The sequence below is a fragment of the Cydia strobilella genome, chromosome 8 (assembly GCF_947568885.1).
Source record: "Cydia strobilella chromosome 8, ilCydStro3.1, whole genome shotgun sequence".
NCBI lineage: Eukaryota > Metazoa > Arthropoda > Insecta > Lepidoptera > Tortricidae > Cydia > Cydia strobilella.
In genome coordinates, this window is record NC_086048.1 from 1,880,673 (window position 1) to 1,900,721 (window position 20,049).

Genomic DNA, 20,049 nt, shown 5'->3' on the forward strand with positions numbered 1-20,049 from the left:
TCTTAATAAATTTTACTTTTTCCCTCGATTTGTTAGTTAGTAAACTACATATTTGATTTACCCGTTTTACCTTATTTGTTTCCACTATTTTCATAATTATTAGGTAAGTAGATTAATTTTGTTAGTGATTGTTGTAAACATGGTGTGGCGTGACGAGAAAAATAATATTAATATTAAATTATTACATAAACTAACACACATTTAGCGTAAATAGCTGCTAACTGAAGATCAAGTTTAAATAGCTAATTAATCAACTAAGCGAATCTAAATGCCACATAATATAACCAAAGATAGATATAACTCCGTAATAGATGGATACAGTCAAAGGAAAAAACGTGCCTCGAAAATCAAGAAAATTTGATTCTCGTTCAGAGGGCGCTACTAGCTTTGGCTTACTGTTATATAGATGGCGTTGACGGTTTCGTTTGTTATTTAACAATTTTAACGCATATCAGTGAAAGAACATGGGTCAAAATCATAAAAATAATTAATGCAAATAAAAAAAAACATTTATCCATATTTAAATACATTTTATCGTATTTTTATAAATATTTATTTTTAGTTTTAAAGTGTGTCGACAGATGGCAGTGAATTTACTGGGGTTACAAAATTTACTATGACAGTACCGCTCTAGTATAAGTTAATCTATGATATAACGCAATATTGTCAAGTTTATTGCCAAAATTACGCCATTTTATTATTTTGCACATCAGGTGTTTAAATATGGTTTCTGGAAATTGGAGTCTGTTTATTTTAGTTTATCTTGACTATTATTTTGATACTGTTAATATTTTCCATACACAACATAAGGTGAGTTCGGCTAAGTTTCGGACGATTTTAGGTGGGTTGAGATGATGTTGGTTTTTTTTTCTTTTCTCAGCTTTTGGATAGGGTACGGACATGATTTAAGTACAGAATTGATAATAATGAAATGCTCTATATAATTGAATTTTATTATCTTTCTAAACGTCATAGTGAGCGTGTAATGAGTGTTTAAATATAGGAAACAAAATAAATTGACAGCATTCTTTTTTTACCTGGTGGTGTAAGAACGGACGGGCCTATAAGTTCGGCCCTATTGCCGGTACCATAAAGTTTACCATTGCAAAATAACCGGTTTTACTCACCGATTCATATATAGAAGAATTGGCCTAGCAGTAATTCGGGCTATCATATCCGACCCATTTATTTTTTTTTGCATTTTTTTCCGTCCGATCTTACACCATGCGCTCAATTTTTAAGAAATTATGGTTGTCAAACTTTTAGGTGTGGGGTCAATGAACCCATTTGGGTCAATGAACCACGTAGGTTCATTGACACCTTAAGCGCGGTAGATTGAAAGAGGGTGATAAAATAGGACATAAGGGTAAAATAATTTGACAGTGGAGGAATTAATACGACCAAAACTTAACCAATTGCAGTAATATCAGTCTATAGGTACTTAATAAACTTTCCAACGCCATCTCACATAACTACGAGTATGATTTCGTGTGAGAAAACATCTCTCGATCTTACAATCAGGCCAATTCGCTTTGATAAGCACACATTTTAAACCAAGTAAGAATTGATTAATCAACACAACAATAATATTTCAAGAAACCATTATATTTCTTTAACATTATTAAAATAATAATAATAATAAACCTACCTCTTCATAATTACAGCAGATAGGTAAATAAAAATATTTATAATTATTTATTCATAAAGAGATCAGTTACCTACTTAAGTGTGCAATATTAGACGCTTAGATTGTAATTTGCGGTTATGTAAAAAAAAACACCACTATATACGTCTGTTAGAGAAATTTAATCAAGCATCGTGGTGACACGTATAAAGTTTGAGCATTCCTGAGAATTTAAGATCGGATGATTTGCATCCGATCTTTTACCACTTCGGGTAAGACCGGATCTTGGCCTACAGGCATCGTATCAGAATTCCAAATATACAGATTTGTCACAAATTTAATAAAAATAACATGCAATCTGTAAAAGAAACAAATAACACTTAAACTTACCAGTTATTCCAAAAAAACTGGCGGAGGGTATATCCGGATGGAAAATAAAAACACGTTTTTTGAACTTTTCTACTTAACGGCACAAAACACGCTTCTAGTCTGTCAGAGCAACAAGTGCGGACTGAAGAGGGGTGCGGAACAAAATTGCGCATCGCATCACCTTGCCAGCATTAAAAAAATACCCCACAATAGGCGGAAATTTGAATCATACGATCTTACCCAATGTCCGTAACTTTGCCGAACTCACCTTATTCATTGGATTTTTTAAAGTATTCTAGATGTCACAGCAAATGTGAATTTTGTTTAAAATTTAAATTTTTATTTAATACAATTCAAAGTATCTACTCTATGTACTTACTCTGATACTAATTGTATACATAAAAAATGTTTCTTGTAAAATAAAATATACATCGAGCTCTAATCTCTCGATGCCATCATATGGTCAAAATATTCAAACTATAAACACAAATAGAGATAAAATGGAATAGATACCGTTGATTTAATTTAAATGATGACAAGTGATTTAGAAATTGTTCCATAATTGACTAGAAAGAACATCAAGGTAAACTACTAGGCAATTTAGTAAAGCAAATAAAGTATTAAAAGCTCTTATCTTTATCCTAAAGCTTGTTGAAATCACGACTTTATTTTGTACACGGTAAAGTTCATTTTACAATGTTAACATGGTGTTTTAATAAGAGATTTATGAGATTACGATACTGTATTTTAATGATTTTTGTTTTACAAATAAAACCTTGTAGGTGATGTACACAGAATCATTAACTAAAGAGATGTATTGCTAAACCTTTACTGTAACTTTGATAATTAATGATTATATCTTGGGATTAATAAATTAAGCATTATTTTAACAGAGTATCGTAATGTGCCCACTCAATCATTATTATTAGTATTAAGGGGCCCACTGACTATCAGTCCGCCGGACGATATCGGCCTGTCAGTTAGAACAAAAATTTGACAGTTCCGAACAACAGACAGGCCGATATCGTCCGGCGGACTGATAGTCAGTGGGCCCCTTTAGCCTGATTCCACATTAAAGGTAGGCAATTATAGCCTTGACAACTATCAAGCGTTACTATTAGAAGTATTAGAATAAATTAAATGTGGTACTTTCTATAAAAAGGGACCTTATTGTCGATGGCGCTTACGCCATTATTAACGATGCTCCGATATAAATACAATGCCACGCGGCGCTGGGCGGCGTAAGCGCCATCGACAATAAGGTCCCTTTTCATAGAAAATGCCCCAAATTATTTTCAAAAAATATTATTATAGTGATTCGCTGTAGTGTTGAGATGTAAAATACCAATATTTTATAAATAAATGTTTGATTTATTGATTAAAATGGCGCTTTAGAGATGTGCAAGTTGCAGAAATATTCAAAAAAAAATTGAAAAGTTTTCGAAAATATAAGGAAATTAAGGAAACTTTCATTTTGGAAACGGAAAATTTCGATCTCTAGACAAATATGATTTGCGAAATCGCAATAACAATAAGTATGGGAAACTTTCCTACAGCACATCATTAGACAGGTCAAAATTCTATTCGTTGTTTTATATTTTGTCCCCAAAAAATGTAACGGGGTGGAGATTTTTGTATGGGGTGAAATTTAGTTTTTATTTTTTCTCATGTAAATTCTACAGCTAGAAAAACATTCTACTTTTTATATTTATTTGATAAAAGACAAAAATACAAGCGTGACAGAGTGGTCAGAAATAAGACAACGAAAATAATTTTGACCCAGACCTAATATAGGTACAAACATTGGTTAACTCAAAAGACCATGATACCTGTCTGTCAGTCGAGTCAGCTAAAAATCTGCCAATTTATTTCGACTGATTTCGACTTCCGCAATTGCCGTAACATTTTATTTACGTACTTACAGAAATAATTAAGAGCGTAGTTACCTGAAACAATGTTATTTCATCATTAGAAATGGTTATAGAAGCACCAATAGATTAGCATTTAATGCTAAATTAAATATGTGTTAAAAACAGTTAAGTGCTTAAACAAATGTGCCATTTTCATCCAATAAGGTACTTATTGTCGGTTGTCACTAAGGCGCTATTTTCATATAGCTTCAATTTGAAATCAACCTTATCGACAAGCGACAATGTGGTACCTTTTGGTTGAAAACGTCACAAATCACCTATTACACAAGTTCGAATTTTTTTTAATTTAGGAGACGAACCCGCTGTCAAAAAGCCGCTAAAGGGACACACACAGTTGTTCGGAACTGTCAAATTTTTGTTCTAACTGACAGGCCGATATCGTCCGGCGAACTGATAGTCAGTGGGCCCCTTAACGCACGTTACGCTCTTATTTTAAAACAACATGCTTAAATGATAACTTGGCGTGTACATTTAAGGTCTCCCTACATTATGTCGACGCGGAATCGGCAAAAGCCGATAGGAAAAACCTTTATAATTGCGCAAAAAAAGCGAAAAACTAAGAACAAATTAAATTATTTTCTATGACATTAATATAATTTGTGTTTTTTCAAGTAGACACACTACTATTTAAACTATAAACTGAAATAAATATCATATACGAGGGAAAAAAAACCGGCCAAGTGCGAGTCGGACTCGCGCACCGAGGGTTCCGTACTTTTTAGTATTTGTTGTTATAGCGGCAACAGAAATACATCATCTGTGAAAATTTCAACTGTCTAGCTATCACGGTTCATGAGATACAGCCTGGTGATAGACAGACAGACGGACAGACGGACAGCGGTCTTAGTAATAGGGTCCCGTTTTTACCCTATGGGTCGGAACCCTAAAAATGACCAAAGCCTCCAGTGTCCAGAGCTGGAATCGAACCAGCGTCCCCCGTTTACCGGACAGGTGCCTCAACCGCTCGGCTATCCGGTTTATTTCAGTTTAAGAGCGAAAAAGTCGTCATTCGGCTCGTCTCGCATCGGCCGACGCCTGGGCTATAACCGCGAAAATCGAAGTTCGCAAATTGCGAGCATTTTTCTCTGTCACTCTAATTACTCCTCCATTAGAGTAAAAGAGAAAGATCATCGCAATTTGCGAATTACGGTTTTCGCGGTAGCCCTGCTGCCGCGCGGCCTTCTTTCGCCCTTAGATATACAGGGTTTTTCTATCGACTTTTGCCGATTCCGCGTCGACATATGTAGGGAGACCCTTACGTAATATAGACCTAGATATCTAGTCTGGTAATTTTAATTGCTAAAAAATGTTACACATAGAAAACAGAGTAAGTAGAAGGTATGTAAAACTTCTGGCTCTAATGTCTTGTATTACAATGTTTAGCAACTAATACTAGTACCAGTACCACACATGTTATAGTATGAATCTTAAATGATTTTTACGTCTAAGACCCTGATCGGTTAAACAAAAGCCATTGTTTCTTTTGTGCGAGCGGTCGGCCATTGTGTGCCATTGTGACTGAGCGCGTGCTACGGCGCGTGCCATTGTCAGACAATGGCCGACCGCTCGCAGAAACGAAACAATGGCTTTTGTTTAACAAATTACCGTCTTAGCCGTAAAAATCATTTGCGAAGATGCAGACTATAATTGGAAGTTCAAGTCAAATTACGCTTAAAAGTTACTTCGATTGTATGGTGGCGGCAAAATTAGTGTGACTCTTAAGTACTTAAACTAGTATTACAAGAAAACTAGTACCATAAACCGTAATCGGTAACATTTCGAAGCATTTCGTTATGTCCCAACCACGGTAACCAAAGTAGTTTATATCATGGTTTGAATAATTTTCACAAAGTATCATCTTCATAGAACAGCTGCACTTTAAAAGCAACTTTATTCCTTGTTGATTAGGTTGATTTTAATAGTAAAGTTAATAATGAGCTGAGAGATTGATTTGAGAAATTTATTTTCAATCGAAAAGCAATTGCCGATTCTACTCTACAGTAAATGTATCTTAAAGTTTCGAAAGTGATGCGTAACCAGTAATTTAATTAGGAGTTATGGCAATAAAATATCATCAGGATTCTGTCGAAATGAATGTTTTTTGAGCCCATTATAGCGGGTGAAGAAATTTATGTGAGTGGCAAAGTTGCTAAGTTATGGGCGGTTGTGAGATTTTTGGCGCAAGGTTCTTGATATTTAGGACACCTGACTTAAAAATCCAAATTTTGGTTGGTGCGAATATTGCAATCTTCTATTTTGTATTACACCAAAGAAAATGTATGCATAAATTCTATTTTAATTTAATTGTAATTTTTAATTTGTATTATTGTGAACCATTGTTGTCTGGAGTTAAATAAATGATTATGATTATTATAAAGGCACCAAAATATTTATATTATTATATCTCAACTTTTTCAGTTCAATCACACATCCCGAACTGGTTTCAATCTTGCTTTGAAAAAGTCGTATGTCTAAACAAGCAAAACTACCAACACATTGGCATTTGGATAAAATCTCGTAATAATGTTAAGTGCGAAAGAGTTATTAGGCGTAAACAATTGAAGACTTATGTAAGACAGCTGAACTTGAATACGATGGAGGTAACGTTCATTGTGTTCTATAGTTCTTGAACTTTAAATTATAAACTATTAACGTTGAATTAATGATCTAAGTCTTATGGTTCTTCGTTACATGTTCATTAACTTTCGTTCGGTTATTTATTATATAGTTATTCTGTGGTTCGGTAAAATATTCAATTGTAAAATATTATCTTTTTGTTTTAATTAATCTTACATGTATGTTTTTTTTTCTAGTCAATGTGTAGATATTATTAGTATTGCCAGAATTGCATGATGTATATTTCGAAATACCCACCCACCACATCATCGGGGTAATAAACATCCACCGACCCCCTGGGGGGGGGGGGGTATAGAAAAGAAGGCATGCCAGGGATCTACACTGGCATCTATTATTAGGACGGCTGAAATTCGTGCAGAATGGAGAGCTAGTGCACAAAATATGACCTCATGTGATCGAGGAAACGAAGAAAAGACATCTAAAAACGTAAACAATGGTGTTCGCATCACAATCTGTCACCCTGCTGCCCTGCTGAGTCGAAACATCTTTTAGGATTGCTAAATTGATGTTTTGTACGGCGTATCTTATTAAAAAAAAGTTTTTAAAGTCATCTTTATAAGTGAATGAGTGACGCATAACACTTAATATTCATTATTCATTTTGTTTTTGAATTCTTGGACAGTTAAAGAACCTCTGTCACATTCAAGATTGAACATAATGATAAAATAATACAGTAAGCCGGTTTAAATGTTAATAATGACAGAGGTACTTATTTTCTTTGCAATAAACTTGAGTTCAAATCATCTACATGCTGCTGAATGTACCTTGACAGTCAATAAATTTGACAATAAAACAACGTAACATAGACCTTTCCAGAAAATTGCGTAGCTTGATGATAATGACATTGCAAGTGTTCGAAAACAATTGCATAAAGCAGACCTCGCTATAAAAATAAACGAATATAGAAATAACAGAGAAACATTTTTAAATACCGCTACACAGTATTTTATAACAGCCATATAATTTTCACGTAGAACGACCGATGGCCATTGGGGCGGAAAGGTTCTCGAGTGACGACCACGTACCTACTATAAAATTCACAGTAGGTACCACAAGGTGGACTGATAACCCAAGGTCGTGGGAGTCTGCTGGATGCGGGTGGCGCAAGACCGGTCATTGTGGCACTCTTTTAGAGAGGCCTATGTCCAGCAGTGGATGTTCTCTGGCTGATATGATGATGATGATGATGATATAATTTGCAAGGTAAAATATGTGTCACATTTCTACGGAACAAACTTCAAAGCCCTGACGGCTTGTCGGTAGTGACTGCCTACGAAGCCGAGGGGCCGGCTACGAATTCTGATAAGGACATTCGAACTGTGTAAGATTGTCCCTAGTGTAGCAGTCCACTTTCCCATCGTGGTTGCATGTTGCTGTTACAAACTCTTCTTCTTTTAACAAATGGCTCTCTACACACAATGGATTATCGTATATTGACTAAAGAATGGTTAAACGCGTTTCTAGATTATTTCTTCATTACCTGCACGCTTCTACTGGTGGAGTGGACTTGGTAATTTTTTCTTTAGTTTATGATATCTGTTTCAGTTTATAGTGCACACTTTTAAGTTAGTTTACTGCATAATTAGGGATACCTAACACACCTACCTAATATAACACAAGTGTATATTAATACAACATTACGTATTGCGCAAAAACTAAGAAAAAACATCCCCATTCAACCGTAAAATCTGCTGTTACTCTGTTTCGTTTCTTCACTCCTGTTATAAAACTGTCAAATAAACATGACTTTTACAACATTTCACATGCTCTAATGTATACAATTATCGCTCTTTGTTTCGCCGCAAGGTCGGTTGCGTGGACGATCATTCATTAAAACACGCTATCGCTATTGTTTTGACATAGTCATGCAATTTCTATTTGTTTAGTTGATTTTAATAAAGTTATTATAATTAGAGCTTTGAATGATTCACGGTTAGTTTCACTAGACCTATATTGACCGGGATTACCTTTTGTATTATTTGTGAGCTCCCGATATTTCGACGCAGTTACATGCATCATGTTCACGGGTGACTGAAGATAGCGGGTGGGTGTCAAAGTTGTGTAGACAGCGTGAGGGTAGACAGAGCGCTGTTTACACAACTTTGACACCCACCCGCTATCTTCAGTCACCCCGTGAACATGATGCATGTAACTGCGTCGAAATATCGGGAGCTCACAAATAATACAAAAGGTAATCACGGTCTATATCCCGTTCAATATAAGTCTAGTTATTATAATTATTTTAAAAGAAGCTTCTGTCCGGGACTTCGTACGCGTAGAACTACTTTTTCCATATACCACTTCCATAGCAATTTCCATCCCCTTTTCATCCTCTTAAAAAAACCGCTATTAGAAGGTACCTATTAGAATGAACTTAGTGTTAAGCGAGGTTTGACCTAGCAAGAACTTGCGACTACTAAGGTAAACTGCATTCAAAAGTTTGACTTTGATCAGATACCGCAATTTAATGAAAATTGCATGTAAGATAAAGAAGATAAAGATAAAGAAAGTTTATTATAGGCATATTACAATGCGCTTATGAATGTCAAATACCACCGGCTCAAAGGGGCCCACTGACTATCAGTCCGCCGGACGATATCGGCCTGTCAGTTGTTCGGAACTGTCAAATTTTTGTTCTAACTGACAGGCCGATATCGTCCGGCGTACTGATAGTCAGTGGGCCCCTTTACCCTACACCTCTGCGACGAGAAGATTTAAATCCCCCCTCAAGTTTTTACTAAACGTCGTAGCCGTCGTCGTTTTGACTGACTTTTACTAGTCTAAACCTCGCTTTATTATAAGGCTACCTTATAGTAGTATCGGTATATGTGTCATTTTCAACCAAAAGGGTACTTATTGTCGCTTGTCAGTTAGGCGCTAGTTCCATATAGCTTCAATTAGAAATTAACCTTATCGACAAGCGACAATGTGGTACCTTTTGGTTGAAAACGTCACATATATTTTACTGTGCTTAAAATTGTATTATAATATTTTGTTGTTAATTACACATGTAAAAACTAGTAAATAAATAAATAATGTTTTCATAGAGACTATTATTAGTGTATAATTGGAGTTCGTAGACTGAAAATTTTCCTTGAATACTTAATTAACAAAAAAACCGGACAAGTGCGAGTCGCACTCGCCCACCGAGGGTTCCGTACTTTTTAATATTTCATGTTATAGCGGCAACATAAATATATCATCCGTGAAAATTTCAACTGTCTATCACGGTTCATGAGATACAGCCTGGTGACCTGATACAACCTGGTGGTCTTAGTAATAGGGTCCCGTTTTTACCCTTTGGTTCGGTGGAGTAACCGCCACTCCGTTCTTCTTTATGCTACTGTTTCCCCCTGCTTTCTGTTTCTGTACCCTTTTGGGTATGGAACTTTAAAAACTAGCGCAATAAAACGCATAACGCGCATAATAAAACCTTATCAACAGAACCCGTTTCTCCGACATTGGTCAAACTGTCTTGTCTTGTCTTCACGGCCGTCTTGACAGTTTGGCAATCGAACACTGATACTGATATGGAAACTGCCATTTGGGATTTATTTTTATTAAACGTTCATTTCCTGTGGTTCATGTTAGTTTAGTAAAACAAAATAGATAATTATGATTTGGCAAAATAATCATAGTAGCTAGCACAAAACAGAGATTAAACAAAGTCTAAACCTAAATTAGCCTGAGGCTTTGTTCCTAGAGGACACTGGCGGCGTTCCCCCTCTGCACAGCGAGGCTGAGTTTTTGCGCAAAAAATGCGCCAGCTCGTCCACCTGCCATCACTCTGCCTATACTATACTAACAACATGTCCCGCCCAACTCCATTTTAGTCACACATACATTAGGCGAAATCTAGTGTCGGAGGCCAAGATCCACTTCGGGTCGCTGAGCCAGCGAAGTAAGTAGTAAGTAAGTACAACGCCTACCCATTAAGAACCTGTACATATTTTTGAAATACCCCACAAGGCTGCCTTTTCATTAAAGCGGAGATGAGAGGAGCGAGACGTGCGGAAACGAAGAGCATCAAGCAGAGCGGAGAAGAGAATATATTGCTATTGGTTGATTCCCACAAGTCACCACTCATCTCCGCTCATCTCCGCCTTAGTGGAAAGGCATCCTAAAATTGTGGTATGTTGAGAAATTCTCGACAGAGAATTCATTCCAAAGCCGAAGCGATGGCGGGAGGAAAATTATCTAAAACGACACAGTGCGATACCATTCAGGCGCCATATCCATAGATACTGCCACTGAGATATCGATCGATTTGTTTTTATGACAAACTTAAATTTACCGAACCAACCGAACCAACCGAACCGAACCGAACTGAACCGAACCGAACCGAAGGCAATATTAAATTTACATTTTTCACCAATTTTCAAAAAGGAGGTTCTGGAAGATAAAAAGCGTAGTCGTACAGTTTTTCAAAGGTTGCATTCTTCGATCCCATTACTTTAATAATTAAAACAGTAGGTGGGCTAATCATAATTATTACTTGTACTTGGCCTTTACCGTTATGGCATTTGTGTACGTAATTGCATTATTATCGCATATTTTATTATTATTACTTTGATAATTTGGACCATTATTAACTTGGCCTTTGCATTGACCTACATCGGGAATCAAAACAATAACAAAACTCAGTTTTAAACTATCTAATGCGTTTTTGGCTACTCGTGGAACAAGAATGATTGCTATACTTTTAACTAACTTCAAAACGAGATATTGGTAAGGATCTTTTTTTTACCTTTCTTTTTAAGTTTTTATTTTTATTTGTGTTATCCAATTTCTTGAACCCAGCATTTATTTTATGAGAGGGTGATGTCATACAGGATCTGATGATGGATTGACATCCAAATCTTCAAATAGCTAAATCACGGTGCAAATAGGTAATTTTTAACCTATTTCTCATAATATTTTTTTAAGCACCGTTTGGTGAATTGAAACTGCCCATGTAAATTGTAATGTGCAAGTCGGACTCGCCCACCGAGGGTTCCGTACTTTAGTATTTATTGTTATAACGGCAACAGAAATACATCATCTGTAAAAATTTTAATTGTCTAGCTATCCATGGGCGGCGGTAATCGCTTACCATCAGGTGATCCGTCTGCTCGTTTGCCTCCTATTTCATAAAAAAAAAAACTCGGTTCATGAGATACAGCCTGGTGACAGACAGACAGAATGTCAGACGGACAGACGGACAGACGGACAGACGGGCAGGCGGACAAGCAGACAGACGGACAGACGGACAAACGGACAAATGGACAGACGGACAGACAGACAGTGGAGTCTAAGTAATAGGGTCCCGTTTTTACCCTTTGGGTACGAAACCCTAATGATCAACGGAACTCTGTTTAAAAACTGACAGGTGGCACTGGCAGTAGGTATAATGTTAGAGTTAGACCAAGAAAAGTCTGCAGAGATTTTGACAGTACAAGCAGTGCCCGTGTTTAACACTTAAGACTTTCGCGTTTTCAACACATATAAAATCACATTTACAATCAATTTATTAACAATAATTAACATTTATGTGTAGTGGGTGGTTTGAAAATGTGGTGTCTACCCCAAACTTTAAATTCACTTTTCGTCGGGTAGTCACACAAATCTCTTTTTTTTATGAAATAGGAGGCAAACGAGCAGATGGATCACCTGATGGTAAGCGATTACCGCCGCCCATGGACACCCGCAACACCAGAGGGGTTGTAAGTGCGTTGCCGGCCTTTAAGATGGGAATACGCTCTTTTCTTGAAGGTTTGAAGGTCATATCGGTCCGGAAATACCGCAGGCGACAGTTCATTCCACAGTTTAGTCTCCACAGTTTACTATTCCACAGTTTAATCTCTGTTTTGACCTTTTGCTGGGACATCAGTTAGACGCGACCACGACCAGTGAAACCTGTGTCGAAACGTCGGTAAATAAAGGTAACAAAATAAATTCGCGATAGACCCGACAGACTAGTTTAACTCTAACGTCTAATACTTAATCTAATATTTAGAAAGTTTAAGTTCAAGTTGTCGATCGTAGTAGTGGTAAACCTTGCTCTTTATCCAGTAATAAGAAAATTAGCCAGATTACTCAAAATGTCATTGTAATTATTTACCACCAAACATTTACTATTGACTAGATCTTATTACTTTAGACGTAAGGTTCAAAATTTTGCGTCGCTATGAAGTGGTGGTAAAAATAACTATAATTACGTGCCGTCGTTGATAATATGAATTACTGCTATGCAATTGGTGCCAGTGAGCCAGTGACCATCAAATGTATTTGAGTGAACAAATGTTCATAAATATCAGATCACTAAGTCAAGGTTCAAGAGTGGGGTTACGTTATGAATGTTATGATAGATAGATAGATTTATTTATAAACTGAAATAAATGTCATATACGAAGCAAAAAATGACCAAAGCCTCCAGTGTCCAGAGCTGGAATCGAACCAGCGTCCCCCGTTTACCGGACAGGTGCCTGAACCGCTCGGCTATCCGAACACACTCAGTGTCAGCTCTGGACTCAGGGACCGGCCCGCTATCCCTTATCGGGGTTTTATAAGGGTATTGCATAAGGCTTAACTCACCATACCCTTTGCCAGACGAAACCCTTTGTTTTGGTTTTAAAAACCCTTATATAAAGCTACCACATTTGAGTAATCGGTAGCCCAAATACCCTTACAAAACCCTTATCATCCGCTCACCAACACCTTGCATATTGCTTATAAGGGTTAGCCTTATAAAGGGCTTCCCTTTTAGCATATAAGCGTGCTAATGTAAGTCGTCTACCTTGTTCATAAAGCACACATTACTTCGAATCCGAGCGATCGTAGGCGGCGACGGCGGCGTTCTTTGACTAGGCACGTATTTTCTTTCCTTTTCATACACTACCGTAGATATATACTAATCCTGTCTCTTTCACGCAAAGGGAAACCTTTATAAAAAGCGCTTAAAGATAAGGGTAACCCTTATTAAGGGCTAGCCTTATATTTGGTTAGCTTTTCAATAAGGGTTAGTCAAAGGTAAGGGTATGAATGGGCTTGCAGTTTAAAAGGGAAAGTCTTTCAATGTGTTAGCCGTGTTTAAGTGTCGCCCATTGAAAGGGTTTTATCGCGGAAAGGGTTGTCCGGTCCCTCTGGTCACTGGAGGCTTTGGTAATTTTTTCCTTCGTAATGACATTTATTTCAGTGTGTCTACTTAAAAAATACAAATTAAAATATTTTGATAGAAAATAATTTAATTTGTTCTTAGAGATAGATTTATTTGTTGGTATTGATCATACACTGTCAACATTGATACTTTTGATTTGATTTACTTATTAGGGTTCCGTAACCAAAGGGTAAAAACGGGACCCTATTACTAAGACTCCGTTGTCCGTCTGTCTGTCACCAGGCGGTATCTCATGAACCATGATAGCTAGACAGCTGAAATGTTCACAGATGATGTATTTCTGTTGCCGCTATAACAACAAATACTAAAATATACGGAACCCTCGGTGGGCGAGTACGACTCGCACTTGTTTTTTTGTATTGTTAGAGTAGGGTAAACTCGCATTATTTGGTGACAATGGTGACACGCCTAATTCGGTGATACCTAAAAGTTTTGAAGCATAAAACCCAGGAAAGCAAAACGGCATTACGTAGCATTATCTGCACACTTATATAACTTCTTTAACAAACAACTTAATATTCACAGTAAAAACTATTGAGTGCAAAAAGATTATACCGGCTTGGCTTTGAACACAGACATGAGGAAACAGAAGAATTGCTCATTTGACTAACCTATTGAACATAAAACACACACACACACACACACACACACACACACACACACACACACACACACACACACACACACACACACACACACACACACACACACACACACACACACACACACACACACACACACACACACACACACACACACACACACACACACACACACACACACACACACACACACACACACACACACACACACACACACACACACACACACACACACACACACACACACACACACACACACACACACACACACACACACACACACACACACACACACACACACACACACACACACACACACACACACACACACACACACACACACACACACACACACACACACACACACACACACACACACACACACACACACACACACACACACACACACACACACACACACACACACACACACACACACACACACACACACACACACACACACACACACACACACACACACACACACACACACACACACACACACACACACACACACACACACACACACACACACACACACACACACACACACACACACACACACACACACACACACACACACACACACACACACACACACACACACACACACACACACACACACACACACACACACACACGAGGGATTTTACATCTGTTTATTTTCTAATTATATGTACATACCTTTTGCATGTCTTGTACAAAGCTTCTCAGCATTTTTATTGTAACATTTGTAACTGTAAGTAAATCTTAATGTAATATTTACCTAGCATAAATACCTACTCATAAATGTAGCACGCACTATTGTTAATATTCTCCAGATAAGGAAGGGCGGTACCTCCTGGCACAGGCTTTTAAAAGCTTAAAAGGAGGTTCCAACCACTAATTTTTAAGATGATGAGATTGTTAAAGAAAATAAACATTTTTGATTTTTTTGGATTTTTTTTGATTGAAAGCTAGTGAATTAGGTCGGCTTCACGGCTTCGGCGGCTTTGCCGTGAGGCCCATTTAAAAGGTCCTAATTCACTAGCTTTCCTGGGTGTCATGCTTCAAAACGTATCACCGAATTAGGCATGTCACCATCACCGAGTTTACCCTAGCTGCATTACCCCAGTAGTTGTAAAAAAAAAAGTATCCAAGCTGACTTTATAGCATATCGGGTGACAGGACAACTTCCAAACAACAACAAACAAATAAACAGTCCGTACCTAAACTAGATTATCTCAGACTTCAGATCAAAGATAATCACCAACTAACCAACTTTACAAAACAATGTCCGACCGACTTATCGCAAATCGCCGAACAAATTTCAGGTCAATCCTCGTACACTGATATCGAACTGATGTCATTCAGCTATCGAGTATTTTGCTCGTACTTGTCCGTACATGTATTGGCAAAATTACATGATTCAAATATCATTCTGATGTCAGTTCTCTGCCTTTTCGCCGAAAATTGTATTGCCGAATTTCACTTACCAACCAACTTTTCGCAGAAGTCTCATTTGGCCGAATTTCATTTCCTAACTTTACATAATCCAACCCAACCTAACCCAACTTAGTACGTCATATTCATTTTCCAACTATGGGGTTGGGAAATGAAATGGTTGCGAAATAAATAATTTGGTTAAAGTTATTCGGCCAAATGAAACATGCGAAAAGTTGGTTGGCAAGTGAAATTCGGCAATACAATTTTCGGCGAAAAGGCAGGATCCCCAGTGTACGTTTGAATTGGCTTAAATGTCCGGCCGACTTATCGCAAATCGCCGAACAAATCGGACTTCTTTCCTACTTGTTCTGAAAACTGTTGAATTAGCAACACAGTTATGTACTCATTGAAAAAATTAGTTGTTTATTGTCTACGATTGATTGATTTGATTGATACATTGGCGTCCATATATTATATAAGATGTAGTAATATGTGTTGTGTAAAATAACAGTGGAAATATACTTAATTAGTTACTTAACAGAAGATTGGCACCTATTTCAATTTGGAGAAGATCCTTAACACTACTTATAAATTGCGGGGATCTTTCTCTTTTACTCCAATGAAGGCGTAATTAGAGTGACAGAGAAAAATGGCCGCAATTTGCGAATTTAGATTTTCGCGGTTATAGCCCAGATTTCAGTTCAAACTTAACCGCCAACTAATTTTACAAGACAATGTCCGACCGACTTATCGCAAATCGGACTTCTTTCCTACTATTACTCTATGGCCGCGCGTAATAACTATAAGTATTTATGAGTCACGGGAGTTTAAACTCGGTTTAACTTATACAGTCTTTAAGTTAAATAAATTATATCAGATATTAGTTCAAAGATAACCGCCAACTAATTTTACAAGACAATTTAAGACCGAGTTATCGCAAATCGCCGAACAAATTGGAAAGGCGACAGCGATCCGGACACGCGACCGGTTCCGGCGGCCTTGAACTCGGCTGAAAGCGAACTTGAATTCACCAATTATGGATTGTGATATAATGTCTTTGTTATGATTATTGACGAAAACGCGGCGACGAAATCGCTTCCCAGTTTCGTTCATGTAACATTTTTTTATTATAGAATGCATTTAAACTTTTTCTCAATTTTTTGACGAAAATGTACAGGGGGCCTAGCTAAAATGAAAATCTTACGTCGAAAAATGCCAACCATAAAGGAAAACCGGACAAGTGCGAGTCGGGCTCGCACACCGAGGGTTCTGTACTTTTTATTAGTATTATATTAAATACATCATCTGTGAAAATTTCAATTTTCTATAGCTATCACGGTTCAAGAGAGACAGCCTGGTGATGGACAGACGGACAGACGGACAAACGGACAGACGGACAGACGGACAGACGGACAGACGGACAGACGGACAGATGGACAGACGGACTGTGGAGTATTAGTAATAGGGTCCCGTTTTTACCCTTTGGGTACGGAAACCTAAAATGTTTAGGGATGACAGGGCGCGTAGCCAACGTGCCAATCGCTAACGCTCCGTAGCGTATCGTAGTCATCTCTCTCTATCACTCTTCGTTGCGTTCCGTTCGCTACGAAGCGTTAACGATTGCACGTTGGCTACGCACCCCGGTCTGGTGCTACTGAAAGTCACGTGACTATTTTCATACATTATTTAAGTTCCGATTGGCGTTTTCTATCAACGATCGTCATCTTGTCTAGGCCCCCTGTGTGGCTACCACAAGTTTGACACTGACATAAATGTTAGCGTGAAAGTAACTTACTTTCTACGCATCTCGCTCGTACCCGTGCTTCACTCGGCGATTTCGTCGCGTCGCTACAAGTACATGCGGCCCACACCAATTTTGGTGTCTAGCCGCAGTAGTTGCTGCGCACCGCTACGGAACGGACGCCTGCTCGCGCTTGCGCCACCTAGCGGTCATATCTGTCGTAATAGACGCGTTTTGTTAGAGAGTGAACCTTCTGTACCAAGTACTATTATTTATTATGTGCTCGTACTGACATATTAGTGCGAGCGAGATGTATAGAAAGTACATTAATTAGACGTTTGCGTATATGTCAGTGTTGACACTGTCAGTGACTCGTGGTACGGGCACTAAACTCTATTGAAACTTGAAACCGACAGTGAACTTGAATTTACGAATATTGGATTGTGATATAATCGTTTCTTTGTTACGGTTATTGACTAAATTGAAACGGTTATCGATGAAATCGATTTTTTAATTAACGGTGGTTTTCCTTGCGGAAACATTTTTTTCAGGGTTCAGTAAGTAAAAGTAAGTAGTAAGTTGTGTATACCTAGATATAAGTATATTTTTTGAAACAAATAAATAAGACTCCGCTGTCTGTCTGTTTGTATTAAAAATAAGTATTTCAAACGACAAATTTCAAGCAATAGAATAGAATAAAATAAGTATATAATAAATAAATAAATATAGGACATTCTTACACAGATTGACTAAGTCCCACAGTAAGCTCAAGAAGGCTTGTGTTGTATATCTTTATTTCGCAAAATGTGGTACAAGAGATGTTATAAAAATATATCGTGGTCACACACATTCCACCAGAAACCAGAAACAGGCATGCAAAATTTAAAGTACCTAAATATTAAAAGAAAGCATACGCAACGGTACGCATTTAGAGTACTTACAACTATTCTAGTACTCTTAAATCTAGCGTAACAATTTCAATATCTCGAAACTGTCCTTGAAAACTAAATCATCTCAAATTCTTTGCAATATGATGTTACGTTACTAATGACCTTGACCTCTTGTCGAACTTGAATTTTACGTAAACTGTTTGCGGTCACAAGCACAATAGGCCGGTGGCATAATAGTTACTTTGTTATTTTTATTGAATTGAACTAACAATATTTCATTGACCACAGGTACAGCTTATGTCATTGCAATAAGGATTATAATAATAATAAGTTAAAACCATTCCGATTATCATTTCATCCGCAGGTGTTATCCCCCGTACTCTGCATTCCAGCCTCAAGACTTTGGACATACATCCACTCACGTACATAATCCTACAAAAAGCTGCCGTTATGAACACATGTAGAATAGTTCGGAAATTTCTAGACCTAGAACAATAGTCTAAAATATATTTCTATATTCGTTTGGCCAAAAGCCCGCGGATATGGAAACAAAACTTCCTCCAATTGGAGAGAAAAATAAAGAAATACCAAAAATAATAATAATAATGTCCTCCTCGCCGTGTCCGACGACGGCGACTCCAACTGTTTTTAATGGGGAACATGGAACGCTCTAATGTGGCTTGCGAAGCCAAACTTGGTTTTGAAGATGCGATTGCATGGCACGCAATGGAGCTGGCCGGCTGAGTTGTAGGTGTAGGTATACGAAGGCTTCGGCCGCGTCTTACGGAGATGGCGCTTAGCATCCAAATCTTCTAAGCGCCGCTGCTCAATAAGGATTATAAACTGTCAGTTAAATAACCTCTTGTCTGTGTATGATATTGATAAGGTTCCTGACCGAATTTTTAGTAATCTTTTTGCATTTTTTTCGAGAACAATTCTTTCTACTCTGTACCGCACAATCGAGAATTGAATTCACGACTTTTGACCAAGGATATAAAAGGTTAGTGGCACTATTCTGTATTTACCTATTACCTACAAGTTTAGCCTTATACGCGAAGAAAATATTTAATTTGTGTAATATTAGCAAAACAATTTCGGTTCTTTATATTGCTGGTTTTATAGATCACGAAATATTATTATATAAAGTAGTATAGTTAGCGTTATCTGACCTAATATTACCCATAAGTTTTCTTATGGGTTTGTGTACTTAGAATGGATAATTAGTAACACACAGTCACTTTCAATAGCATCTAACAAGACGAAATTCTCTCTTCTCTATTTTTATGGGCTTAGATATAATTACAGAATTGTAATATACACTTCACGGTAAACAAATTAATCTATTTAAAAACTCCACAACTAAAGTGGATATGAACTTTAAATAAACACAAATTTCAGCCTTGTACACACACACGTATTGCTACATCCATATTTCCCAATTTTCCCACCCTCACAATAACTGCCCAGCGCATAAAATACAAAATCCAAGCATATAAAACAAAGAACTTGCTTAATTAATCAAAAACGTTGATAATTATACGACAGTATCCGCGTGGGCAAGGACTTTGCAGAAAATGAGCAAAAAACATTTCCTGGCAGGACACAGAAGCACTTTCAAATGTTCAGAAATAACCAACCGTTCGGAAAACGAACAACGTAGTTCTTGCCATAATT

At 37.4% G+C, this 20,049-nt stretch overlaps 2 protein-coding genes and 1 non-coding gene across 3 annotated transcripts in view; all 3 read right to left on the bottom strand.

Moving 5' to 3' along the window:
- Positions 1 to 20,049, bottom strand: part of LOC134743375 (uncharacterized) — a 548,210-nt gene that overhangs the window by 261,809 nt on the left and 266,352 nt on the right. The gene's annotated exons all lie outside the window — the stretch shown is intronic.
- The window catches only part of LOC134743456 (angiotensin-converting enzyme), a 216,103-nt gene that overhangs the window by 48,937 nt on the left and 147,117 nt on the right, over positions 1 to 20,049 (bottom strand). The window lies entirely within an intron of this gene.
- On the bottom strand, positions 12,977 to 13,048 carry Trnat-ggu (transfer RNA threonine (anticodon GGU)). The gene has a single exon. It is a non-coding gene; the product is annotated as a tRNA-Thr (tRNA).